We start from the raw sequence: 26,886 nt of genomic DNA, 5'->3' as shown, positions 1-26,886 counted from the left end.
TCTCTCTAACCCAGAGATCACTGGACAGTGATCAGGAGCAGGAACCCTGGCTGATTTCCCCTCTCTCTCTCTCTCTCTCTCTCTCACCCAGGGATCACTGGACAGTGATCAGGAGCAGGAACCCTGCCTGACTACCCATCTGTCTCTCTCTCTCTCTCTAACCCAAGGATCACTGGGCAGTGATCAGGAGCGGGAACCCTGCCTGATTTCCCATCTCTCTCCCTCTCTCTAACCCAGGGATCGCTGAATAGATATCAGGAGCAAGATTCCTGTCTGATTTCCCCCTTCTCTCACTCTCTCTAACCCAGGGATCACTGAACAGAGATTAGGAGCAGGAACCCTGGCTGATTTCCCCTCCCTCTCTCTCTCTCTCTCTCTAACCCAGGTATCACTGGACACTGATCAGGATCAGGAACCCTGGCTGATTTCCCCCTTCTCTCTCTCACCCAGGGATCACTGGGCAGTGATCAGGAGCAGGAACCCTGGCTGATTTACCCACTCTCTCTCTCTGTCTCTCTGTCTCTGTCTCTCTCTCTCTCTCTCAAACCCAGGGGGATCACTGGACAGTGATCAGGAGCAAGATTCCTGTCTGATTTCCCCCTTCTCTCTCTCTCTCTAACCCAGGGATCGCTAGACAGTGATCAGGAGCAGGACCCTGGATGATTTGCCCCTCGCTCTCACTCTCTCTCTCTCTCTCTCTCTCTCTCTAACCCAGGGATCACTGGGCAGTGATCAGGAGCAGGAACCCTGGCTGATTTCCCCCGCTATCTCTCTCTCTCTCTCTCTAACCCAGGGATCACTGGGCAGTGATCAGGAGCAGGAACCCTGGCTGATTTCCCGCCCCTCTCTCTCTCTCTCTCTCTCTAACCCAGGGATCACTGAGCAGTGATCAGGAGCAGGAACCCTGGCTGAATTCCCCCGCTATCTCTCTCTCTCTGTCTCTCTGTCTGTCTCTCTCTCTCTCTCTCTCTAACCCAGGGGGATCACTGGGCAGTGATCAGGAGCAGGAACCCTGGCTGATTTCCCCCCTCTCTCTCTCTGTCTCTCTCTGTCTCTCTCTCTCTCTCTCTCTCTCTCTCTCTCTCTCTCTCTCTCTCTAACCCAGGGATAGCTGAACACAGATCAGGAGCAGGAACCCTGGCTGATTTCCCTTCTCTCTCTATCTCTCTCAGCCAGGGATCACTGGGCAGTGATCAGGAGCAGGAACCCTGGCTGATTTCCCCGCTCTCTCTCTCTCTCTCTCTCTCTCTCTCTCTAAAACCCAGGGATCACTGGGCAGTGATCAGGAGCAGGACCCCTGGCTGATTTCCCTCCTCTCTCTCTCTCTCTGTCTAACCCAGGGATCACTGGGCAGTGATCAGGAGCAAGATTCCTGTCTGATTACCCCCTTCTCTCACTCTCTCTAACCCAGGGATCGCTGAACAGAGATCAGGAGCAGGAACCCCGGCTGATTTCCCCTCTCTCTCTCTCTAATCCAGGGATCACTGGGCAGTGATCAGGAGCAGGAACCCTGGCTGATTTCCCCACTCTCTCTCTCTCTAACCAAGGGATCACTGGACAGTGATCAGGAGCAGGGACCCTGGCTGAATTCCCCCGCCATTTCTCCCTCTCTATCAGAGGGATAACTGTGCAGTGATCAGGAGCAGGAACCCTGGCTGATTTCCCTTCTCTCTCTCTCTCTCTCTCACTCTCTAACACAGGGATCACTGGGCAGTGATCAGGAGCAGGACCCTGGCTGATTTCCCCCTCTCCCTCTCTCTCTCTCTAACCCAGGGATGACTGGACAGTGATCAGGAGCAAAATTCCTGTCTGATTTCCCCCTCGCTCTCTCTCTCTCACTCCCTCTCTCTCTCTCTCTCTCTAACCCAGGGATCACTGGGCAGTGATCAGGAGCAGGAACCCTGGCTGATTTCCCCCTGGCCTCACTCTCTCTCTCTAAGGGATCACTGGGCAGTGATCAGGAGCTAGAATCCAGGCTGATTTCCCCCGTCTCTCTCAAACCGAGGGATCACTGGACAGTGATCAGGAGCAGGAAGCCTGGCTGATTTCCCTCCTCTCTCTCTCTAACCCAGGGACCGTTGGGCAGTGATCAGGAGCAGGAACCCTGGCTGATTACCCTCGCCATCTCTCTCTCTCTCTAAGGGATCACTGGGCAGTGATCAGGAGCTAGAATCCAGGCTGATTTCCCCCCCTCTCTCTCTAACCCAGGGATCACTGGGCAGTGATCAGGAGCAAGAATCCTGGCTGATTTCCCCTCTCTCTCTCTCTCTCTAACCCAGGGATCACTGGGCAGTGATCAGGAGCAGTAACCCTGTCTGATTTCCCCCTTCTCTCATTCTCTCTAACCCAGGGATCGTTGAACAGAGATCAGGAGCAGGAACCCTGGCTGATTTCCCCTCTCTCTCACTAACCCAGGGATCACTGGGCAATGATCATGAGCAGGAACCCTGGCTGATTTCCCGTCTCTCTCTCTCTCTCTCTCTCTCTCTCTCTAACCCAGGGTTCACAGGTCAGTAATCTGGAGCAGGAACCCTGGCTGATTTCGCCTCTCTCTCTCTCTCTCTCTCTCTCTAACCCAGGTATTACTGGACACTGATCAGGAGCAGGAAGCCTGGCTGATTTCCCTCCTCTCTCTCTCTAACCCAGGGACCGTTGGGCAGTGATCAGGAGCAGGAACCCTGGCTGATTACCCTCACCATCTCTCTCTCTCTCTAAGGGATCACTGGGCAGTGATCAGGAGCTAGAATCCAGGCTGATTTCCCCCCCTCTCTCTCTAACCCAGGGATCACTGGGCAGTGATCAGGAGCAAGAATCCTGGCTGATTTCCCCTCTCTCTCTCTCTCTCTAACCCAGGGATCACTGGGCAGTGATCAGGAGCAGTAACCCTGTCTGATTTCCCCCTTCTCTCATTCTCTCTAACCCAGGGATCGTTGAACAGAGATCAGGAGCAGGAACCCTGGCTGATTTCCCCTCTCTCTCTCTAACCCAGGGATGACTGGACACTGATCAGGAGCAGGAACCCTGGCTGATTTCCCGTCTCTCTCTCTCTCTCTCTCTCTCTCTCTCTCTCTCTCTAACCCAGGGCTCACAGGTCAGTAATCTGGAGCAGGAACCCTGGCTGATTTCCCCTCTCTCTCTCTCTCTCTCTCTCTCTCTATAACCCAGGTATTACTGGACACTGATCAGGAGCAGGAACCCTGGCTGATTTCCTCTCTCTCTCTCTCTCTCTCTCTCTCTCTCTCTAACCCAGGGCTCACAGGTCAGTAATCTGGAGCAGGAACCCTGGCTGATTTCCCCTCTCTCTCTCTCTCTCTCTCTCTATAACCCAGGTATTACTGGACACTGATCAGGAGCAGGAACCCTGGCTGATTTCCCCCCTCTCTCTCTCCAAAACAGGGATCACTGGGCAGTGATCAGGAGCAGGAACCCTGGATGATTTCCCCCCTCTCTCTCTCTCTCTCTAACCCAGGGATCACTGGGCAGTGATCAGGAGCAGGAACCCTGGCTGATTTCCTCTCTCTCTCTCTCTCACTCTCTCTCTCTCTCTAACCCAGGGATCACTGGGCAGTGATCAGGATCAGGAACCCTGGCTGAATTCCCCTCTCTCTCTCTCTCTGTCTCTAACCCAGGGATCACTGGGCAGTGATCAGGAGCAAGAATCCTATCTGATTTCCCCCTTCTCTCACTCTCTCTAACCCAGGGATCGCTGAACAGAGATCAGGATCAGGAACCCTGGCTGATTTCCCTCCTCTCTCTCTCTCTCTGTCTAACCCAGGGATCACTGGGCAGTGATCAGGAGCAGGATCCCTGGCTGATTTCCCCACTCTCTCTCTCTCTAACCCAGGGATCACTGGACAGTGATCAGGAGCAGGGACCCTGGCTGATTTCCCCTCTCTCTCTCCCTCTCTCTCTCTCTAACCCATGGATCGCTGAACAGTGATCAGGAGCAGGAACCCTGGCTGATTTCCCTTCTCTCTCTCTCACTCTCTAACACAGGGATCACTGGGCAGTGATCAGGAGCAGGACCCTGGCTGATTTCCCCCTCGCGCTCTCTCTCTCTCTCTCCCTCTCTCTCTCTCCCTCTCTCTCTCTCCCTCTCTCTCTCTCTCTAACCCAGGGATCACTGGGCAATGATCATGAGCAGGAACCCTGGCTGATTTCCCGTCTCTCTCTCTCTCTCTCTCTCTAACCCAGGGATCACTGGGCAGTGATCAGGAGCTAGAATCCAGGCTGATTTCCCCCGTCTCTCTCAAACCGAGGGATCACTGGTCAGTGATCAGGAGCAAGAACCCTGGCTGATTTCCCCCTTCCCTCTCTCTCTAACCCAGGGATCACTGGACAGTCATCAGGAGCAGGAAGCCTGGCTGATCTCCCTCCTCTCTCTCTCACCCAGGGATCACTGGACAGTGATCAGGAGCAGGAAGCCTGGCTGATTTCCCTCCTCTCTCTCTCTAACCCAGGGACCGTTGGGCAGTGATCAGGAGCAGGAACCCTGGCTCATTACCCTCGCCATCTCTCTCTCTCTCTAAGGGATCACTGGGCAGTGATCAGGAGCTAGAATCCAGGCTGATTTCCCCCCCTCTCTCTCTAACCCAGGGATCACTGGGCAGTGATCAGGAGCAAGAATCCTGGCTGATTTCCCCTCTCTCTCTCTCTCTCTAACCCAGGGATCACTGGGCAGTGATCAGGAGCAGTAACCCTGTCTGATTTCCCCCTTCTCTCATTCTCTCTAACCCAGGGATCGTTGAACAGAGATCAGGAGCAGGAACCCTGGCTGATTTCCCCTCTCTCTCTCTAACCCAGGGATCACTGGGCAATGATCATGAGCAGGAACCCTGGCTGATTTCCCCTCTCTCTCTCTCTCTCTCTCTCTCTAACCCAGGGTTCACAGGTCAGTAATCTGGAGCAGGAACCCTGGCTGATTTCCCCTCTCTCTCTCTCTCTCTCTAACCCAGGTATTACTGGACACTGATCAGGAGCAGGAAGCCTGGCTGATTTCCCTCCTCTCTCTCTCTAACCCAGGGACCGTTGGGCAGTGATCAGGAGCAGGAACCCTGGCTGATTACCCTCGCCATCTCTCTCTCTCTCTCTAAGGGATCACTGGGCAGTGATCAGGAGCTAGAATCCTGTCTGATTTCCCCCCCTCTCTCTCTAACCCAGGGATCACTGGGCAGTGATCAGGAGCAGTAACCCTGTCTGATTTCCCCCTTCTCTCATTCTCTCTAACCCAGGGATCGTTGAACAGAGATCATGAGCAGGAACCCTGGCTGATTTCCCCTCTCTCTCTCTAACCCAGGGATCACTGGGCAATGATCATGAGCAGGAACCCTGGCTGATTTCCCGTCTCTCTCTCTCTCTCTCTCTCTCTCTAACCCAGGGTTCACAGGTCAGTAATCTGGAGCAGGAACCCTGGCTGATTTCCCCTCTCTCTCTCTCTAACCCAGGTATTACTGGACACTGATCAGGAGCAGGAACCCTGGCTGATTTCCCCCCTCTCTCTCTCCAAACCAGGGATCACTGGGCAGTGATCAGGAGCAGGAACCCTGGATGATTTCCCCCCTCTCTCTCTCTCTCTGACCCAGGGATCACTGGGCAGTGATCAGGAGCAGGAACCCTGGCTGATTTCCTCTCTCTCTCTCTCTCACTCTCTCTCTCTCGGTCTCTAACCCAGGGATCACTGAGCAGTGATCAGGAGCAGGAATCCTGGCTGATCTCCCTCCTCTCTCTCTAACCCAGGGATCACTGGTCAGTGATCAAGAGCAGGAGCCCTGGCTGATTTCCCCCCACTCTCTCTCTCTCTCTCTCTAACCCAGGGATCACTGGGCAATGATCATGAGCAGGAATCCTGTCTGATTTCCCATCTCTCTCTCGAACCCAGGGATCACTGGACAGTGATCAGGAGCAAGATTCCTGTCTGATTTCCCCCTTCTCTCACTCTCTCTCACCCAGGGATCACTGGGCAGTGATTAGGACCAAGAATCCTGGCTGATTTCCCCTCTCTCTCTCTAACCCAGGGATCACTGGGCAGTGATCAGGATCAGGAACCCTGGCTGAATTCCCCCCTCTCTCTCTCTCTGTCTCGAACCCAGGGATCACTGGGCAGTGATCAGGAGCAAGATTCCTGTCTGATTTCCCCCTTCTCTCTCTCTCTCTAACCCAGGGATGACTGGACAGTGATCAGGAGCAGGAACCCTGGCTGGTTTCCCCTCTGTCTCTCTCTGTCTCTTTCTCTCTAACCCAGGGATCACAGGACAGTAATCTGGAGCATGAGCCGTGTCTGATTTCCCCCCTCTCTCTCTCTCTCTCTAACCGAGGGATGACTGGACAGTGATCAGGAGCAGGAACCCTGGCTGGTTTCCTCTCTCTCTCTCTCTCTCTAACCCAGGGATCACTGGGCAGTGATCAGGATCAGGAACCCTGGCCGAATTCCCCTCTCTCTCTCTCTCTCTGTCTCTAACCCAGGGATCACTGGGCAGTGATCAGGAGCAAGAATCCTATCTGATTTCCCCCTTCTCTCACTCTCTCTAACCCAGGGATCGCTGAACAGAGATCAGGATCAGGAACCCTGGCTGATTTCCCTCCTCTCTCTCTCTCTCTCTCTGTCTAACCCAGGGATCACTGGGCAGTGATCAGGAGCAAGATTCCTGTCTGATTTCCCCCTTCTCTCACTCTCTCTAACCCAGGGCTCTCTGAACAGAGATCAGGAGCAGGAACCCCGGCTGATTTCCCCTCTCTCTCTCTCTCTCTCTCTAATCCAGGGATCACTGGGCAGTGATCAGGAGCAGGATCCCTGGCTGATTTCCCCACTCTCTCTCTCTCTAACCCAGGGATCACTGGACAGTGATCAGGAGCAGGAACCCTGGCTGATTTCCCCTCTCTCTCTCGCTCTCTCTCTCTCTAACCCATGGATCGCTGAACAGTGATCAGGAGCAGGAACCCTGGCTGATTTGCCTTCTCTCTCTCTCTCTCTCACTCTCTAACACAGGGATCACTGGGCAGTGATCAGGAGCAGGACCCTGGCTGATTTCCCCCTCGCGCTCTCTCTCTCTCTCTCTCCCTCTCTCTCTCTCCCTCTCTCTCTCTCCCTCTCTCTCTAACCCAGGGATGACTGGACAGTGATCAGGAGCAAAATTCCTGGCTGATTTCCCCCTCGCTCTCTCTCTCTCTCCCTCTCTCTCTCTCTCTCTCTAACCCAGGGATCGCTGAACAGAGATCAGGAGCAGTAACCCTGTCTGATTTCCCCCTTCTCTCATTCTCTCTAACCCAGGGATCGTTGAACAGAGATCAGGAGCAGGAACCCTGGCTGATTTCCCCTCTCTCTCTCTAACCCAGGGATCACTGGGCAATGATCATGAGCAGGAACCCTGGCTGATTTCCCGTCTCTCTCTCTCTCTCTCTAACCCAGGGTTCACAGGTCAGTAATCTGGAGCAGGAACCCTGGCTGATTTCCCCTCTCTCTCTCTCTCTAACCCAGGTATTACTGGACACTGATCAGGAGCAGGAACCCTGGCTGATTTCCCCCCTCTCTCTCTCCAAACCAGGGATCACTGGGCAGTGATCAGGAGCAGGAACCCTGGCTGATTTCCTCTCTCTCTCTCTCTCACTCTGTCTCTAACCCAGGGATCACTGAGCAGTGATCAGGAGCAAGAATCCTGGCTGATTTCCCCCCTCTCTCTCTAACCCAGGGATCACTGGGCAGTGATCAGTAGCAGGAATCCTGGCTGATCTCCCTCCTCTCTCTCTAACCCAGGGATCACTGGTCAGTGATCAAGAGCAGGAGCCCTGGCTGATTTCCCCCCACTCTCTCTCTCTCTCTCTCTCTAACCCAGGGATCACTGGGCAATGATCATGAGCAGGAATCCTGTCTGATTTCCCATCTCTCTCTCGAACCCAGGGATCACTGGACAGTGATCAGGAGCAAGATTCCTGTCTGATTTCCCCCTTCTCTCACTCTCTCTAACCCAGGGATCACTGGGCAGTGATTAGGACCAAGAATCCTGGCTGATTTCCCCTCTCTCTCTCTAACCCAGGGATCACTGGGCAGTGATCAGGATCAGGAACCCTGGCTGAATTCCCCCCCCTCTCTCTCTCTGTCTCGAACCCAGGGATCACTGGGCAGTGATCAGGAGCAAGATTCCTGTCTGATTTCCCCCTTCTCTCTCTCTCTCTAACCCAGGGATGACTGGACAGTGATCAGGAGCAGGAACCCTGGCTGGTTTCCCCTCTGTCTCTCTCTGTCTCTTTCTCTCTAACCCAGGGATCACAGGACAGTAATCTGGAGCATGAGCCGTGTCTGATTTCCCCCCTCTCTCTCTCTCTCTCTAACCGAGGGATGACTGGACAGTGATCAGGAGCAGGAACCCTGGCTGGTTTCCTCTCTCTCTCTCTCTCTCACTCTCTCTCTCTCTCTAACCCAGGGATCACTGGGCAGTGATCAGGATCAGGAACCCTGGCTGATTTCCCTCCTCTCTCTCTCTCTCTCTGTCTCTAACCCAGGGATCACTGGGCAGTGATCAGGAGCAAGATTCCTGTCTGATTTCCCCCTTCTCTCACTCTCTCTAACCCAGGGCTCTCTGAACAGAGATCAGGAGCAGGAACGCCGGCTGATTTCCCCTCTCTCTCTCTCTCTCTCTCTAATCCAGGGATCACTGGGCAGTGATCAGGAGCAGGATCCCTGGCTGATTTCCCCACTCTCTCTCTCTCTAACCCAGGGATCACTGGACAGTGATCAGGAGCAGGAACCCTGGCTGATTTCCCCTCTCTCTCTCGCTCTCTCTCTCTCTAACCCATGGATCGCTGAACAGTGATCAGGAGCAGGAACCCTGGCTGATTTCCCTTCTCTCTCTCTCTCTCTCACTCTCTAACACAGGGATCACTGGGCAGTGATCAGGAGCAGGACCCTGGCTGATTTCCCCCTCGCGCTCTCTCTCTCCCCCTCTCTCTCTCTCCCTCTCTCTCTCTCCCTCTCTCTCTAACCCAGGGATGACTGGACAGTGATCAGGAGCAAAATTCCTGGCTGATTTCCCCCTCGCTCTCTCTCTCTCTCCCTCTCTCTCTCTCTCTCTCTAACCCAGGGATCGCTGAACAGAGATCAGGAGCAGGAACCCTGGCTGATTTCCCCTCTCTCTCTCTCTCTCTCTCTCTAACCCAGGGATCACTGGACACTGATCAGGAGCAGTATGCCTCTCTGATTTCCCCCCTCTCTCTCTCTCTCTAACGCAGGGATCACTGGGCAATGATCATGAGCAGGAACCCTGGCTGATTTCCCGTCTCTCTCTCTCTCTCTCTCTCTCTCTCTCTCTCTCTCTAACCCAGGGATCACTGGGCAGTGATCAGGAGCTAGAATCCAGGCTGATTTCCCCCGTCTCTCTCAAACCGAGGGATCACTGGTCAGTGATCAGGAGCAAGAACCCTGGCTGATTTCCCCCTTCCCTCTCTCTCTAACCCAGGGATCACTGGACAGTCATCAGGAGCAGGAATCCTGGCTGATCTCCCTCCTCTCTCTCTCACCCAGGGATCACTGGACAGTGATCAGGAGCAGGAAGCCTGGCTGATTTCCCTCCTCTCTCTCTCTAACCCAGGGACCGTTGGGCAGTGATCAGGAGCAGGAACCCTGGCTCATTACCCTCGCCATCTCTCTCTCTCTCTAAGGGATCACTGGGCAGTGATCAGGAGCTAGAATCCAGGCTGATTTCCCCCCCTCTCTCTCTAACCCAGGGATCACTGGGCAGTGATCAGGAGCAAGAATCCTGGCTGATTTCCCCTCTCTCTCTCTCTCTCTAACCCAGGGATCACTGGGCAGTGATCAGGAGCAGTAACCCTGTCTGATTTCCCCCTTCTCTCATTCTCTCTAACCCAGGGATCGTTGAACAGAGATCAGGAGCAGGAACCCTGGCTGATTTCCCCTCTCTCTCTCTAACCCAGGGATCACTGGGCAATGATCATGAGCAGGAACCCTGGCTGATTTCCCCTCTCTCTCTCTCTCTCTCTCTCTAACCCAGGGTTCACAGGTCAGTAATCTGGAGCAGGAACCCTGGCTGATTTCCCCTCTCTCTCTCTCTCTCTCTCTCTAACCCAGGTATTACTGGACACTGATCAGGAGCAGGAAGCCTGGCTGATTTCCCTCCTCTCTCTCTCTAACCCAGGGACCGTTGGGCAGTGATCAGGAGCAGGAACCCTGGCTGATTACCCTCGCCATCTCTCTCTCTCTCTCTAAGGGATCACTGGGCAGTGATCAGGAGCTAGAATCCTGTCTGATTTCCCCCCCTCTCTCTCTAACCCAGGGATCACTGGGCAGTGATCAGGAGCAGTAACCCTGTCTGATTTCCCCCTTCTCTCATTCTCTCTAACCCAGGGATCGTTGAACAGAGATCATGAGCAGGAACCCTGGCTGATTTCCCCTCTCTCTCTCTAACCCAGGGATCACTGGGCAATGATCATGAGCAGGAACCCTGGCTGATTTCCCGTCTCTCTCTCTCTCTCTCTCTCTCTCTCTAACCCAGGGTTCACAGGTCAGTAATCTGGAGCAGGAACCCTGGCTGATTTCCCCTCTCTCTCTCTCTCTCTCTCTAACCCAGGTATTACTGGACACTGATCAGGAGCAGGAACCCTGGCTGATTTCCCCCCTCTCTCTCTCCAAACCAGGGATCACTGGGCAGTGATCAGGAGCAGGAACCCTGGATGATTTCCCCCCTCTCTCTCTCTCTCTCTGACCCAGGGATCACTGGGCAGTGATCAGGAGCAGGAACCCTGGCTGATTTCCTCTCTCTCTCTCTCTCACTCTCTCTCTCTCGGTCTCTAACCCAGGGATCACTGAGCAGTGATCAGGAGCAGGAATCCTGGCTGATCTCCCTCCTCTCTCTCTAACCCCGGGATCACTGGTCAGTGATCAAGAGCAGGAGCCCTGGCTGATTTCCCCCCACTCTCTCTCTCTCTCTCTCTAACCCAGGGATCACTGGGCAATGATCATGAGCAGGAATCCTGTCTGATTTCCCATCTCTCTCTCGAACCCAGGGATCACTGGACAGTGATCAGGAGCAAGATTCCTGTCTGATTTCCCCCTTCTCTCACTCTCTCTAACCCAGGGATCACTGGGCAGTGATTAGGACCAAGAATCCTGGCTGATTTCCCCTCTCTCTCTCTAACCCAGGGATCACTGGGCAGTGATCAGGATCAGGAACCCTGGCTGAATTCCCCCCTCTCTCTCTCTCTGTCTCGAACCCAGGGATCACTGGGCAGTGATCAGGAGCAAGATTCCTGTCTGATTTCCCCCTTCTCTCTCTCTCTCTAACCCAGGGATGACTGGACAGTGATCAGGAGCAGGAACCCTGGCTGGTTTCCCCTCTGTCTCTCTCTGTCTCTTTCTCTCTAACCCAGGGATCACAGGACAGTAATCTGGAGCATGAGCCGTGTCTGATTTCCCCCCCCTCTCTCTCTCTCTCTAACCGAGGGATGACTGGACAGTGATCAGGAGCAGGAACCCTGGCTGGTTTCCTCTCTCTCTCTCTCTCTCTAACCCAGGGATCACTGGGCAGTGATCAGGATCAGGAACCCTGGCTGAATTCCCCTCTCTCTCTCTCTCTCTCTCTCTCTGTCTCTAACCCAGGGATCACTGGGCAGTGATCAGGAGCAAGAATCCTATCTGATTTCCCCCTTCTCTCACTCTCTCTAACCCAGGGATCGCTGAACAGAGATCAGGATCAGGAACCCTGGCTGATTTCCCTCCTCTCTCTCTCACCCAGGGATCACTGGACAGTGATCAGGAGCAGGAAGCCTGGCTGATTTCCCTCCTCTCTCTCTCTAACCCAGGGACCGTTGGGCAGTGATCAGGAGCAGGAACCCTGGCTCATTACCCTCGCCATCTCTCTCTCTCTCTAAGGGATCACTGGGCAGTGATCAGGAGCTAGAATCCTGGCTGATTTCCCCCCCTCTCTCTCTAACCCAGGGATCACTGGGCAGTGATCAGGAGCAAGATTCCTGTCTGATTTCCCCCTTCTCTCATTCTCTCTAACCCAGGGATCGTTGAACAGAGATCAGGAGCAGGAACCCTGGCTGATTTCCCCTCTCTCTCTCTAACCCAGGGATCACTGGGCAATGATCATGAGCAGGAACCCTGGCTGATTTCCCGTCTCTCTCTCTCTCTCTCTCTCTCTCTCTCTAACCCAGGTATTACTGGACACTGATCAGGAGCAGGAAGCCTGGCTGATTTCCCTCCTCTCTCTCTCTAACCCAGGGACCGTTGGGCAGTGATCAGGAGCAGGAACCCTGGCTGATTACCCTCGCCATCTCTCTCTCTCTCTAAGGGATCACTGGGCAGTGATCAGGAGCTAGAATCCAGGCTGATTTCCCCCCCTCTCTCTCTAACCCAGGGATCACTGGGCAATGATCAGGAGCAAGAATCCTGGCTGATTTCCCCTCTCTCTCTCTCTCTCTAACCCAGGGATCACTGGGCAGTGATCAGGAGCAGTAACCCTGTCTGATTTCCCCCTTCTCTCATTCTCTCTAACCCAGGGATCGTTGAACAGAGATCATGAGCAGGAACCCTGGCTGATTTCCCCTCTCTCTCTCTAACCCAGGGATCACTGGGCAATGATCATGAGCAGGAACCCTGGCTGATTTCCCGTCTCTCTCTCTCTCTCTCTAACCCAGGGTTCACAGGTCAGTAATCTGGAGCAGGAACCCTGGCTGATTTCCCCTCTCTCTCTCTCTCTCTCTCTCTCTCTCTCTCTAACCCAGGTATTACTGGACACTGATCAGGAGCAGGAACCCTGGCTGATTTCCCCCCTCTCTCTCTCCAAACCAGGGATCACTGGGCAGTGATCAGGAGCAGGATCCCTGGATGATTTCCCCCCTCTCTCTCTCTCTCTCTGACCCAGGGATCACTGGGCAGTGATCAGGAGCAGGAACCCTGGCTGATTTCCTCTCTCTCTCTCTCTCACTCTCTCTCTCGGTCTCTAACCCAGGGATCACTGAGCAGTGATCAGGAGCAAGAATCCTGGCTGATTTCCCCCCTCTCTCTCTAACCCAGGGATCACTGGGCAGTGATCAGGAGCAGGAATCCTGGCTGATCTCCCTCCTCTCTCTCTAACCCAGGGATCGCTGGTCAGTGATCAAGAGCAGGAGCCCTGGCTGATTTCCCCCCACTCTCTCTCTCTCTCTCTCTAACCCAGGGATCACTGGGCAATGATCATGAGCAGGAATCCTGTCTGATTTCCCATCTCTCTCTCTAACCCAGGGATCACTGGGCAGTGATTAGGACCAAGAATCCTGGCTGATTTCCCCTCTCTCTCTCTAACCCAGGGATCACTGGGCAGTGATCAGGATCAGGAACCCTGGCTGAATTCCCCCCTCTCTCTCTCTCTGTCTCGAACCCAGGGATCACTGGGCAGTGATCAGGAGCAAGATTCCTGTCTGATTTCCCCCTTCTCTCTCTCTCTCTAACCCAGGGATCACTGGGCAGTGATCAGGATCAGGAACCCTGGCTGAATTCCCCCCTCTCTCTCTCTCTGTCTCGAACCCAGGGATCACTGGGCAGTGATCAGGAGCAAGATTCCTGTCTGATTTCCCCCTTCTCTCTCTCTCTCTAACCCAGGGATGACTGGACAGTGATCAGGAGCAGGAACCCTGGCTGATTTCCCCTCTGTCTCTCTCTGTCTCTTTCTCTCTAACCCAGGGATCACAGGACAGTAATCTGGAGCATGAGCCGTGTCTGATTTCCCCACTCTCTCTCTCTCTCTCTCTAACCGAGGGATAACTGGACAGTGATCAGGAGCAGGAACCCTGGCTGGTTTCCCCCGGCCTCACTCTCTCTCTCTCTCTCTAACCCAGGGATGACTGGGCAGTGATCAGGAGCAAGAATCCTGGCTGATTTCCCCTCTCTCTCTGTAACCCAGGGATCACTGGACAGTGATCAGGAGCAGGAACCCTGGCTGATTTCCCCTCTCTCTCTGTAACCCAGGGATAACTGGACAGTGATCAGAAGCAGGAACCCTGGCTGATTTCCCCTCTCTCTCTCTCTCTCTCTCTCTGTCTCTAAAACAGGGATCACTGGGCAGTGATCAGGAGCAGGAACCCTGGCTGATTTCCCCTCTCTCTCTGTAACCCAGGGATAACTGGACAGTGATCAGAAGCAGGAACCCTGGCTGATTTCCCCTCTCTCTCTCTGTAACCCAGGGATCACTGGACAGTGATCAGGAGCAGGAACCCTGGCTGATTTCCCCTCTCTCTCTGTAACCCAGGGATAACTGGACAGTGATCAGAAGCAGGAACCCTGGCTGATTTCCCCTCTCTCTCTCTCTGTCTCTCTCTCTGTCTCTAAAACAGGGATCACTGGGCAGAGATCAGGAGCAGGGACCCTGGCTGAATTCCCTCTCGCACTCTAACCCAGGGATCACTGGGCAGTGATCAGGAGCAGGAACCCTGGCAGATTTCCCCTCTTTCTCTCTCCACCCCTCCCCCTCTCCCTTCCTCCGTCTCTCTCTCTCTCTCTCTCTAACCCAGGGATCACTCGACAGTGATCAGGAGCAAGATTCCAGTCAATTTCCCCCTCCTCTCTCTCTCTCTAACCCAGGCATCACTGGGCAGTGATCAGGAGCAGGAACCCTGGCTGATTTCCTCCCTCTCTCTCTCTCTCTCTCTCTCTCTAACCCAGGGATCACTGGACAGTGATCAGGAGCAGGAACCCTTGTTGATTTCCTCCCTCTCTCTCTCTCTCTCTCTCTCTCTAACCCAGGGATCACTGGGCAGTGATCAGGAGCAGGAACCCTGGCTGATTTCCCCTCTCTCTCTAACCCAGGGATCACTGGACACTGATCAGGAGCAGTATGCCTCTCTGATTTCCCCTCTCTCTCTCTCTCTCTAACGCAGGGATCACTGGGCAATGATCATGAGCAGGAACCCTGGCTGATTTCCCCTTTCTCTCTCTCTCTCTCTCTCTCTCTCTAACCCAGGGATCACTGGGCAGTGATCAGGAGCTAGAATCCAGGCTGATTTCCCCCGTCTCTCTCAAACCGAGGGATCACTGGTCAGTGATCAGGAGCAGGAACCCTGGCTGATTTCCCCTCTCTCTTTCTCTCTGACCCAGGGATCACTGGGCAGTCATCAGGAGCAAGAACCCTGGCTGATTTCCCCCTTCCCTCTCTCACTAACCCAGGGATCACTGGACAGTCATCAGGAGCAGGAATCCTGGCTGATTTCCCGTCTCTCTCTCTCTCTCTCTCTCTCTCTCTCTCTCTCTAACCCAGGGATCACTGGGCAGTGATCAGGAGCTAGAATCCAGGCTGATTTCCCCCGTCTCTCTCAAACCGAGGGATCACTGGTCAGTGATCAGGAGCAAGAACCCTGGCTGATTTCCCCCTTCCCTCTCTCTCTAACCCAGGGATCACTGGACAGTCATCAGGAGCAGGAATCCTGGCTGATCTCCCTCCTCTCTCTCTCACCCAGGGATCACTGGACAGTGATCAGGAGCAGGAAGCCTGGCTGATTTCCCTCCTCTCTCTCTCTAACCCAGGGACCGTTGGGCAGTGATCAGGAGCAGGAACCCTGGCTCATTACCCTCGCCATCTCTCTCTCTCTCTAAGGGATCACTGGGCAGTGATCAGGAGCTAGAATCCAGGCTGATTTCCCCCCCTCTCTCTCTAACCCAGGGATCACTGGGCAGTGATCAGGAGCAAGAATCCTGGCTGATTTCCCCTCTCTCTCTCTCTCTCTAACCCAGGGATCACTGGGCAGTGATCAGGAGCAGTAACCCTGTCTGATTTCCCCCTTCTCTCATTCTCTCTAACCCAGGGATCGTTGAACAGAGATCAGGAGCAGGAACCCTGGCTGATTTCCCCTCTCTCTCTCTAACCCAGGGATCACTGGGCAATGATCATGAGCAGGAACCCTGGCTGATTTCCCCTCTCTCTCTCTCTCTCTCTCTCTCTCTAACCCAGGGTTCACAGGTCAGTAATCTGGAGCAGGAACCCTGGCTGATTTCCCCTCTCTCTCTCTCTCTCTCTCTCTAACCCAGGTATTACTGGACACTGATCAGGAGCAGGAAGCCTGGCTGATTTCCCTCCTCTCTCTCTCTAACCCAGGGACCGTTGGGCAGTGATCAGGAGCAGGAACCCTGGCTGATTACCCTCGCCATCTCTCTCTCTCTCTCTAAGGGATCACTGGGCAGTGATCAGGAGCTAGAATCCTGTCTGATTTCCCCCCCTCTCTCTCAAACCCAGGGATCACTGGGCAGTGATCAGGAGCAGTAACCCTGTCTGATTTCCCCCTTCTCTCATTCTCTCTAACCCAGGGATCGTTGAACAGAGATCATGAGCAGGAACCCTGGCTGATTTCCCCTCTCTCTCTCTAACCCAGGGATCACTGGGCAATGATCATGAGCAGGAACCCTGGCTGATTTCCCGTCTCTCTCGCTCTCTCTCTCTCTCTCTCTAACCCAGGGTTCACAGGTCAGTAATCTGGAGCAGGAACCCTGGCTGATTTCCCCTCTCTCTCTCTCTCTCTCTAACCCAGGTATTACTGGACACTGATCAGGAGCAGGAACCCTGGCTGATTTCCCCCCTCTCTCTCTCCAAACCAGGGATCACTGGGCAGTGATCAGGAGCAGGAACCCTGGATGATTTCCCCCCTCTCTCTCTCTCTCTCTGACCCAGGGATCACTGGGCAGTGATCAGGAGCAGGAACCCTGGCTGATTTCCTCTCTCTCTCTCTCTCACTCTCTCTCTCTCGGTCTCTAACCCAGGGATCACTGAGCAGTGATCAGGAGCAGGAATCCTGGCTGATCTCCCTCCTCTCTCTCTAACCCAGGGATCACTGGTCAGTGATCAAGAGCAGGAGCCCTGGCTGATTTCCCCCCACTCTCTCTCTCTCTCTCTCTAACCCAGGGATCACTGGGCAATGATCATGAGCAGGAATCCTGTCTGATTTCCCATCTCTCTCTCGAACCCAGGGATCACTGGACAGTGATCAGGAGCAAGATTCCTGTCTGATTTCCCCCTTCTCTCACTCTCTCTAACCCAGGGATCACTGGGCAGTGATTAGGACCAAGAATCCTGGCTGATTTCCCCTCTCTCTCTCTAACCCAGGGATCACTGGGCAGTGATCAGGATCAGGAACCCTGGCTGAATTCCCCCCTCTCTCTCTCTCTGTCTCGAACCCAGGGATCACTGGGCAGTGATCAGGAGCAAGATTCCTGTCTGATTTCCCCCTTCTCTCTCTCTCTCTAACCCAGGGATGACTGGACAGTGATCAGGAGCAGGAACCCTAGCTGGTTTCCCCTCTGTCTCTCTCTGTCTCTTTCTCTCTAACCCAGGGATCACAGGACAGTAATCTGGAGCATGAGCCGTGTCTGATTTCCCCCCTCTCTCTCTCTCTCTCTAACCGAGGGATGACTGGACAGTGATCAGGAGCAGGAACCCTGGCTGGTTTCCTCTCTCTCTCTCTCTCTCTAACCCAGGGATCACTGGGCAGTGATCAGGATCAGGAACCCTGGCTGAATTCCCCTCTCTCTCTCTCTCTCTCTCTCTCTGTCTCTAACCCAGGGATCACTGGGCAGTGATCAGGAGCAAGAATCCTATCTGATTTCCCCCTTCTCTCACTCTCTCTAACCCAGGGATCGCTGAACAGAGATCAGGATCAGGAACCCTGGCTGATTTCCCTCCTCTCTCTCTCACCCAGGGATCACTGGACAGTGATCAGGAGCAGGAAGCCTGGCTGATTTCCCTCCTCTCTCTCTCTAACCCAGGGACCGTTGGGCAGTGATCAGGAGCAGGAACCCTGGCTCATTACCCTCGCCATCTCTCTCTCTCTCTAAGGGATCACTGGGCAGTGATCAGGAGCTAGAATCCTGGCTGATTTCCCCCCCTCTCTCTCTAACCCAGGGATCACTGGGCAGTGATCAGGAGCAAGATTCCTGTCTGATTTCCCCCTTCTCTCATTCTCTCTAACCCAGGGATCGTTGAACAGAGATCAGGAGCAGGAACCCTGGCTGATTTCCCCTCTCTCTCTCTAACCCAGGGATCACTGGGCAATGATCATGAGCAGGAACCCTGGCTGATTTCCCGTCTCTCTCTCTCTCTCTCTCTCTCTCTCTCTAACCCAGGTATTACTGGACACTGATCAGGAGCAGGAAGCCTGGCTGATTTCCCTCCTCTCTCTCTCTAACCCAGGGACCGTTGGGCAGTGATCAGGAGCAGGAACCCTGGCTGATTACCCTCGCCATCTCTCTCTCTCTCTAAGGGATCACTGGGCAGTGATCAGGAGCTAGAATCCAGGCTGATTTCCCCCCCTCTCTCTCTAACCCAGGGATCACTGGGCAATGATCAGGAGCAAGAATCCTGGCTGATTTCCCCTCTCTCTCTCTCTCTCTAACCCAGGGATCACTGGGCAGTGATCAGGAGCAGTAACCCTGTCTGATTTCCCCCTTCTCTCATTCTCTCTAACCCAGGGATCGTTGAACAGAGATCATGAGCAGGAACCCTGGCTGATTTCCCCTCTCTCTCTCTAACCCAGGGATCACTGGGCAATGATCATGAGCAGGAACCCTGGCTGATTTCCCGTCTCTCTCTCTCTCTCTCTAACCCAGGGTTCACAGGTCAGTAATCTGGAGCAGGAACCCTGGCTGATTTCCCCTCTCTCTCTCTCTCTCTCTCTCTCTCTCTCTCTAACCCAGGTATTACTGGACACTGATCAGGAGCAGGAACCCTGGCTGATTTCCCCCCTCTCTCTCTCCAAACCAGGGATCACTGGGCAGTGATCAGGAGCAGGATCCCTGGATGATTTCCCCCCTCTCTCTCTCTCTCTCTGACCCAGGGATCACTGGGCAGTGATCAGGAGCAGGAACCCTGGCTGATTTCCTCTCTCTCTCTCTCTCACTCTCTCTCTCGGTCTCTAACCCAGGGATCACTGAGCAGTGATCAGGAGCAAGAATCCTGGCTGATTTCCCCCCTCTCTCTCTAACCCAGGGATCACTGGGCAGTGATCAGGAGCAGGAATCCTGGCTGATCTCCCTCCTCTCTCTCTAACCCAGGGATCGCTGGTCAGTGATCAAGAGCAGGAGCCCTGGCTGATTTCCCCCCACTCTCTCTCTCTCTCTCTCTAACCCAGGGATCACTGGGCAATGATCATGAGCAGGAATCCTGTCTGATTTCCCATCTCTCTCTCTAACCCAGGGATCACTGGGCAGTGATTAGGACCAAGAATCCTGGCTGATTTCCCCTCTCTCTCTCTAACCCAGGGATCACTGGGCAGTGATCAGGATCAGGAACCCTGGCTGAATTCCCCCTCTCTCTCTCTCTGTCTCGAACCCAGGGATCACTGGGCAGTGATCAGGAGCAAGATTCCTGTCTGATTTCCCCCTTCTCTCTCTCTCTCTAACCCAGGGATCACTGGGCAGTGATCAGGATCAGGAACCCTGGCTGAATTCCCCCCTCTCTCTCTCTCTCTGTCTCGAACCCAGGGATCACTGGGCAGTGATCAGGAGCAAGATTCCTGTCTGATTTCCCCTTCTCTCTCTCTCTCTAACCCAGGGATGACTGGACAGTGATCAGGAGCAGGAACCCTGGCTGATTTCCCCTCTGTCTCTCTCTGTCTCTTTCTCTCTAACCCAGGGATCACAGGACAGTAATCTGGAGCATGAGCCGTGTCTGATTTCCCCACTCTCTCTCTCTCTCTCTCTAACCGAGGGATAACTGGACAGTGATCAGGAGCAGGAACCCTGGCTGGTTTCCCCCCGGCCTCACTCTCTCTCTCTCTCTCTAACCCAGGGATGACTGGGCAGTGATCAGGAGCAAGAATCCTGGCTGATTTCCCCTCTCTCTCTGTAACCCAGGGATCACTGGACAGTGATCAGGAGCAGGAACCCTGGCTGATTTCCCCTCTCTCTCTGTAACCCAGGGATAACTGGACAGTGATCAGAAGCAGGAACCCTGGCTGATTTCCCCTCTCTCTCTCTCTCTCTCTCTCTGTCTCTAAAACAGGGATCACTGGGCAGTGATCAGGAGCAGGAACCCTGGCTGATTTCCCCTCTCTCTCTGTAACCCAGGGATAACTGGACAGTGATCAGAAGCAGGAACCCTGGCTGATTTCCCCTCTCTCTCTCTGTAACCCAGGGATCACTGGACAGTGATCAGGAGCAGGAACCCTGGCTGATTTCCCCTCTCTCTCTGTAACCCAGGGATAACTGGACAGTGATCAGAAGCAGGAACCCTGGCTGATTTCCCTCTCTCTCTCTCTCTCTCTCTCTCTGTCTCTAAAACAGGGATCACTGGGCAGAGATCAGGAGCAGGGACCCTGGCTGAATTCCCTCTCGCACTCTAACCCAGGGATCACTGGGCAGTGATCAGGAGCAGGAACCCTGGCAGATTTCCCCTCTTTCTCTCTCCACCCCTCCCCCTCTCCCTTCCTCCGTCTCTCTCTCTCTCTCTCTCTAACCCAGGGATCACTCGACAGTGATCAGGAGCAAGATTCCAGTCAATTTCCCCCTCCTCTCTCTCTCTCTAACCCAGGCATCACTGGGCAGTGATCAGGAGCAGGAACCCTGGCTGATTTCCTCCCTCTCTCTCTCTCTCTCTCTCTCTAACCCAGGGATCACTGGACAGTGATCAGGAGCAGGAACCCTTGTTGATTTCCTCCCTCTCTCTCTCTCTCTCTCTCTCTAACCCAGGGATCACTGGGCAGTGATCAGGAGCAGGAACCCTGGCTGATTTCCCCTCTCTCTCTAACCCAGGGATCACTGGACACTGATCAGGAGCAGTATGCCTCTCTGATTTCCCCTCTCTCTCTCTCTCTCTAACGCAGGGATCACTGGGCAATGATCATGAGCAGGAACCCTGGCTGATTTCCCCTTTCTCTCTCTCTCTCTCTCTCTCTCTCTAACCCAGGGATCACTGGGCAGTGATCAGGAGCTAGAATCCAGGCTGATTTCCCCCGTCTCTCTCAAACCGAGGGATCACTGGTCAGTGATCAGGAGCAGGAACCCTGGCTGATTTCCCCTCTCTCTTTCTCTCTGACCCAGGGATCACTGGGCAGTCATCAGGAGCAAGAACCCTGGCTGATTTCCCCCTTCCCTCTCTCACTAACCCAGGGATCACTGGACAGTCATCAGGAGCAGGAATCCTGGCTGATCTCCCTCCTCTCTCTCTCACCCAGGGATCACTGGACAGTGATCAGGAGCAGGAAGCCTGGCTGATTTCCCTCCTCTCTCTCTCTAACCCAGGGACTGTTGGGCAGTGATCAGGAGCAGGAACCCTGGCTCATTACCCTCGCCATCTCTCTCTCTCTCTAAGGGATCACTGGGCAGTGATCAGGAGCTAGAATCCAGGCTGATTTCCCCCCCTCTCTCTCTAACCCAGGGATCACTGGGCAGTGATCAGGAGCAAGAATCCTGGCTGATTTCCCCTCTCTCTCTCTCTCTCTCTAACCCAGGGATCACTGGGCAGTGATCAGGAGCAGTAACCCTGTCTGATTTCCCCCTTCTCTCATTCTCTCTAACCCAGGGATCGTTGAACAGAGATCAGGAGCAGGAACCCTGGCTGATTTCCCCCTCTCTCTCTCTCTGTCTCGAACCCAGGGATCACTGGACAGTGATCAGGAGCAAGATTCCTGTCTGATTTCCCCCTTCTCTCACTCTCTCTAACCCAGGGATCACTGGGCAGTGATTAGGACCAAGAATCCTGGCTGATTTCCCCTCTCTCTCTCTAACCCAGGGATCACTGGGCAGTGATCAGGATCAGGAACCCTGGCTGATTTCCCCCCTCTCTCTCTCTCTGTCTCGAACCCAGGGATCACTGGGCAGTGATCAGGAGCAAGATTCCTGTCTGATTTCCCCTTCTCTCTCTCTCTCTAACCCAGGGATGACTGGACAGTGATCAGGAGCAGGAACCCTGGCTGGTTTCCCCTCTGTCTCTCTCTGTCTCTTTCTCTCTAACCCAGGGATCACAGGACAGTAATCTGGAGCATGAGCCGTGTCTGATTTCCCCCCTCTCTCTCTCTCTCTAACCGAGGGATGACTGGACAGTGATCAGGAGCAGGAACCCTGGCTGGTTTCCCCCGGCCTCACTCTCTCTCTCTCTCTCTAACCCAGGGATCACTGGGCAGTGATCAGGAGCAGGAACCCTGGCTGATTTCCCCACTCTCTCTCCCTCTCTAACCCAGGGATCAATGGGCAGTGATTAGGAGCAGGAACCCTTGCTGATTTCCCCTCTCTCTCTCTCTCTCACCCAGGGATCACTGGACAGTGATCAGGAGCAGGAACCCTGGCTGATTTCCCCTCTTTCTCTCTCCACCCCTCCCCCTCTCCCTTCCTCCGTCTCTCTCTCTCTCTAACCCAGGGATCACTCGACAGTGATCAGGAGCAAGATTCCAGTCAATTTCCCCCTCCTCTCTCTCTCTCTAACCCAGGCATCACTGGGCAGTGATCAGGAGCAGGAACCCTGGCTGATTTCCTCCCTCTCTCTCTCTCTCTAACCCAGGGATCACTGGACAGTGATCAGGAGCAGGAACCCTAGCTGATTTCCTCCCTCTCTCTCTCTCTCTCTCTAACCCAGGGATCACTGGGCAGTGATCAGGAGCAGGAACCCTGGCTGATTTCCCCTCTTTCTCTCTCCAACCCTCCCCCTCTCCCTTCCTCCGTCTCTCTCTCTCTCTCTCTCTCTCTCTCTCTCTCTAACCCAGGGATGACTGGGCAGTGATCAGGAGCAGGAACCCTGGCTGATTTCCCTCCTCTCTCTCTCTCAAACCCAGTGATCGCTGCACACAGTTCAGGAGCAGGAACCCTGGCTGATTTCCCCTCTCTCTCTCATACCCAGGTATCACTGGACAGTGATCAGGAGCAGGAACCCTGGCTGATTTCCCTTCTCTCTCAGCCAGGGATCACTGGGCAGTGATCAGGAGCAGTAACCCTGGCTGATCTCCCACCTCCCTCTCTAACCCAGGGATCACTGGGCAGTGATCAGGAGCAGGACCCTGGCTGATTTCCCCCTCGCTCTCTCTCTCTCTCTCTCCCTCTCTGTCTCTAACCCAGGGATGACTGGACAGTGATCAGGAGCAGGATCCCTGGCTGATTTCCCTCTCGCTCTCTAACCCAAGGATCACTAGACACTGATCAGGAGCAGGAACCCTGGCTGATTTCCCCCTTCTCTCTCTCTCTCTCTAATCCAGGGATCACTGGACAGTGATCAGGAGCAGGAACCCTGGCTGAATTCCCCTCTCTCTCTCCCTCTCTCTCTCTCTAACCCATGGATCGCTGAACAGTGATCAGGAGCAGGGACCCTGGCTGATTTCCCTTCTCTCTCTCTCTCTCTCTCTAACACAGGGATCACTGGGCAGTGATCAGGAGCAAAATTCCTGGCTGATTTCCCCCTCTCTCTCTCTCTCTCTCTCTCTAACCCAGGGATCACTGGGCAGTGATCAGGAGCAGGAACCCTGGCTGATTTCCCCCCGGCCTCACTCTCTCTCTCTAAGGGATCACTGGGCAGTGATCAGGAGCTAGAACCCTGGCTGATTTCCCCCTTCCCTCTCTCTCTAACCCAGAGATCACTGGACAGTCATCAGGAGCAGGAATCCTGGCTGATCTCCCTCCTCTCTCTCTAACCCAGGGATCACTGGACAGTGATCAGGAGCAGGAAGCCTGGCTGATTTCCCTCCTCTCTCTCTCTCTAACCCAGGGACCGTTGGGCAGTGATCAGGAGCAGGAACCCTGGCTGATTACCCCCGCCATCTCTCTCTCTCTCTAAGGGATCACTGGGCAGTGATCAGGAGCTAGAATCCAGGCTGATTTCCCCCTCTCTCTCTCTAACCCAGAGATCACTGGGCAGTGATCAGGAGCAAGAATCCTGGCTGATTTCCCCTCTCTCTCTCTCTCTAACCCAGGGATCACTGGGCAGTGATCAGGAGCAGTATGCCTCTCTGATTTCCCCCTTCTCTCATTCTCTCTAACCCAGGGATGACTGGGCAGTGATCAGGAGCAGGAACCCTGGCTGATCTCCCTCCTCTCTCTCTAACCCAGGGATCACTGGTCAGTGGTCAAGAGCAGGAGCCCTGGCTGATTTCCCCCCACTCTCTCTCTCTCTCTCTCTAACCCAGGGATCACTGGGCAATGATCATGAGCAGGAATCCTGGCTGATTTCCCTTCTCTCTCTCTCTCTCTCTCTCTCTCTAACCCAGGGATAGCTGAACACAGATCAGGAGCAGGAACCCTGGCTGATTTCCCCTCTCTCTCTCTAACCCAGGTATCACCGGACAGTGATCAGGAGCAGGAACCCTGGCTGGTTTCCCCGCTCTCTCTCTCTCTCTAACCCAGGGATCACTGGGCAGTGATCAGGAGCAAGATTCCTGTCTGATTTCCCCCTTCTCTCTCTCTCTCTAACCCAGGGATCACTGGGCAGTGATCAGGAGCAGGGACCCTGGCTGAATTCCCCTGCCATCTCTCTCTCTCTCTCTCTCTGTAACCCAGGCATCACTGGACAGTGATCAGGAGCAGGAACCCTGGCTGATTTCCCCTCTCTCTCTATCTCTCTCAGCCAGGGATCACTGGGCAGTGATCAGGAGCAGGAACCCTGGCTGATTTCCCCGCTCTCTCTCTCTCTCTCTCTGTCTAACCCAGGGATCACTGGGCAGTGATCAGGAGCAAGATTCCTGTCTGATTTCCCCCTTCTCTCACTCTCTCTAACCCAGGGATCGCTGAACAGAGATCAGGAGCAGAAACCCCGGCTGATTTCCCCTCTCTCTCTCTCTCTCTCTAATCCAGGGATCACTGGGTAGTGATCAGGAGCAGGAACCCTGGCTGATTTCCCCCTTCTCTCTCTCTCTAACCCAGGGATCACTGGGCAGTGATCAGGAGCAGGATCCCTGGCTGATTTCCCCTCTCTCTCTCTCTCTCTCTCTCTCTAACCCAGAGATCACCAGACAGTGATCCGGAGCAGGAACACTGGCTGAATTCCCCTCTCTCTCTCTCTCTCTCTGTGTCTAACCCAGGGATCACCGGGCAGTGATCAGGAGCAAGAATCCTGGCTGATTTCCTCTCTCTCTCTCTAACCCAGGGATCACCGGACAGTGATCAGGAGCAGGAACCCTGGCTGATTTCCCCTCTCTCTCTCTCTATAACCCAGGGATCACTGGGCAGTGATCAGGAGCAGGAACCCTGGCTGATTTCCCCCGCCATCTCTCTCTCTCTCTAACCCAGGGATCACTGGACAGTGATCAGGAGCAGGAACCCTGGCTGATTTCCCCACTCTCTCTCTCTCTCTCTCTCTCTCAAACCCAGGGGGATCACTGGGCGGTGATCAGGAGCAGGAACCCTGGCTGATTTCCCTCCTCTCGCTCTCTAACGCAGGGACCCCTGGGCAGTGATCAGGAGCAGGAACCCTGGCTGATTACCCCCCTCTCTCTCTAACCCAGGTATCACTGGACACTGATCAGGAGCAGGAACCCTGGCTGATTTCCCCCTTCTCTCTCTCTCTAACCCAGGGATCACTGGGCAGTGATCAGGAGCAGGATCCCTGGCTGATTTCCCCTCTCTCTCTCTCTCTCTCTAACCCAGGGATCACTGGGCAGTGATCAGGAGCAGATACCCTGGCTGATTTCCCCACTCTCTCTCTCTCTAACCCAGGGATCACTGGGCAGTGATCAGGAGCAGGAACCCTGGCTGATTTCACGTCTCTCTCTCTCTCTCTCTCTCTCTCTCTCTAACCCAGAGATCACCAGACAGTGATCCGGAGCAGGAACACTGGCTGAATTCCCCTCTCTCTCTCTCTCTCTGTGTCTAACCCAGGGATCACCGGGCAGTGATCAGGAGCAAGAATCCTGGCTGATTTCCTCTCTCTGTCTCTAACCCAGGGATCACCGGACAGTGATCAGGACCAGGAACCCTGGCTGATTTCCCCTCTCTCTCTCTCTCTCTTACCCAGGGATCACTGGGCGGTGATCAGGAGCAGGAACCCTGGCTGATTTCCTCTCTCTTTCTCTCTCTCTCTCTCTCTAACCCAGGGATCGCTGAGCAGTGATCAGGAGCAGGAACCCTGGCTGATTTCACCACTCTCTCTCTCTAACGCAGGGACCCCTGGGCAGTGATCAGGAACAGGAACCCTGGCTGATTTCCCGTCTCTCTCTCTAACCCAGGGACCACTGGTCAGTGATCACGAGCAGGAACCCTGGCTGATTTCCCCTCTCACTCTCTCTTTCTCTCTCTAACCCAGAGATCACCAGACAGTGATCAGGAGCAGGAACCCTGGCTGATTTCCTCTCTCTTTCTCTCTCTCTCTCTCTCTCTCATCCAGGGATCACTGGGCAGTGATCAGGAGCAGGATCCCTGGCTGATTTCCCCCTTCTCTCTCTCTCTAACCCAGGGATCACTGGGCAGTGATCAGGAGCAGGATCCCTGGCTGATTTCCCCTCTCTCTCTCTCTCTCTCTAACCCAGAGATCACCAGACAGTGATCCGGAGCAGGAACACTGGCTGAATTCCCCTCTCTCTCTCTCTCTCTCTGTGTCTAACCCAGGGATCACCGGGCAGTGATCAGGAGCAAGAATCCTGGCTGATTTCCTCTCTCTCTCTCTCACCCAGGGATCACCGGACAGTGATCAGGAGCAGGAACCCTGGCTGATTTCCCCTCTCTCTCTCTCTATAACCCAGGGATCACTGGGCAGTGATCAGGAGCAGGAACCCTGGCTGATTTCCCCCGCCATCTCTCTCTCTCTCTAACCCAGGGATCACTGGGCAGTGATCAGGAGCAGGAACCCTGGCTGATTTCCCCACTCTCTCTCTCTCTCTCAAACCCAGGGGGATCACTGGACAGTGATCAGGAGCAGGAACCCTGGCTGATTTCCCTCCTCTCTCTCTCTAAACCAGGGATCACTGGGCAGTGATCAGGAGCAGGAACCCTGGCTGATTTCCCCT

At 54.4% G+C, this 26,886-nt stretch overlaps 1 protein-coding gene across 1 annotated transcript in view; it reads left to right on the top strand.

Annotated features, from left to right (window-relative positions):
• LOC132808758 (uncharacterized protein C14orf93 homolog) overlaps positions 1–26,886 on the top strand; it is a 151,923-nt gene that overhangs the window by 55,405 nt on the left and 69,632 nt on the right. The gene's annotated exons all lie outside the window — the stretch shown is intronic.

Source organism: Hemiscyllium ocellatum, assembly GCF_020745735.1.
Source record: "Hemiscyllium ocellatum isolate sHemOce1 chromosome 38 unlocalized genomic scaffold, sHemOce1.pat.X.cur. SUPER_38_unloc_3, whole genome shotgun sequence".
NCBI lineage: Eukaryota > Metazoa > Chordata > Chondrichthyes > Orectolobiformes > Hemiscylliidae > Hemiscyllium > Hemiscyllium ocellatum.
The sequence above is the reverse complement of the archived record's forward strand: the minus strand, read 5'-3'. Positions and strand labels throughout refer to the sequence as shown.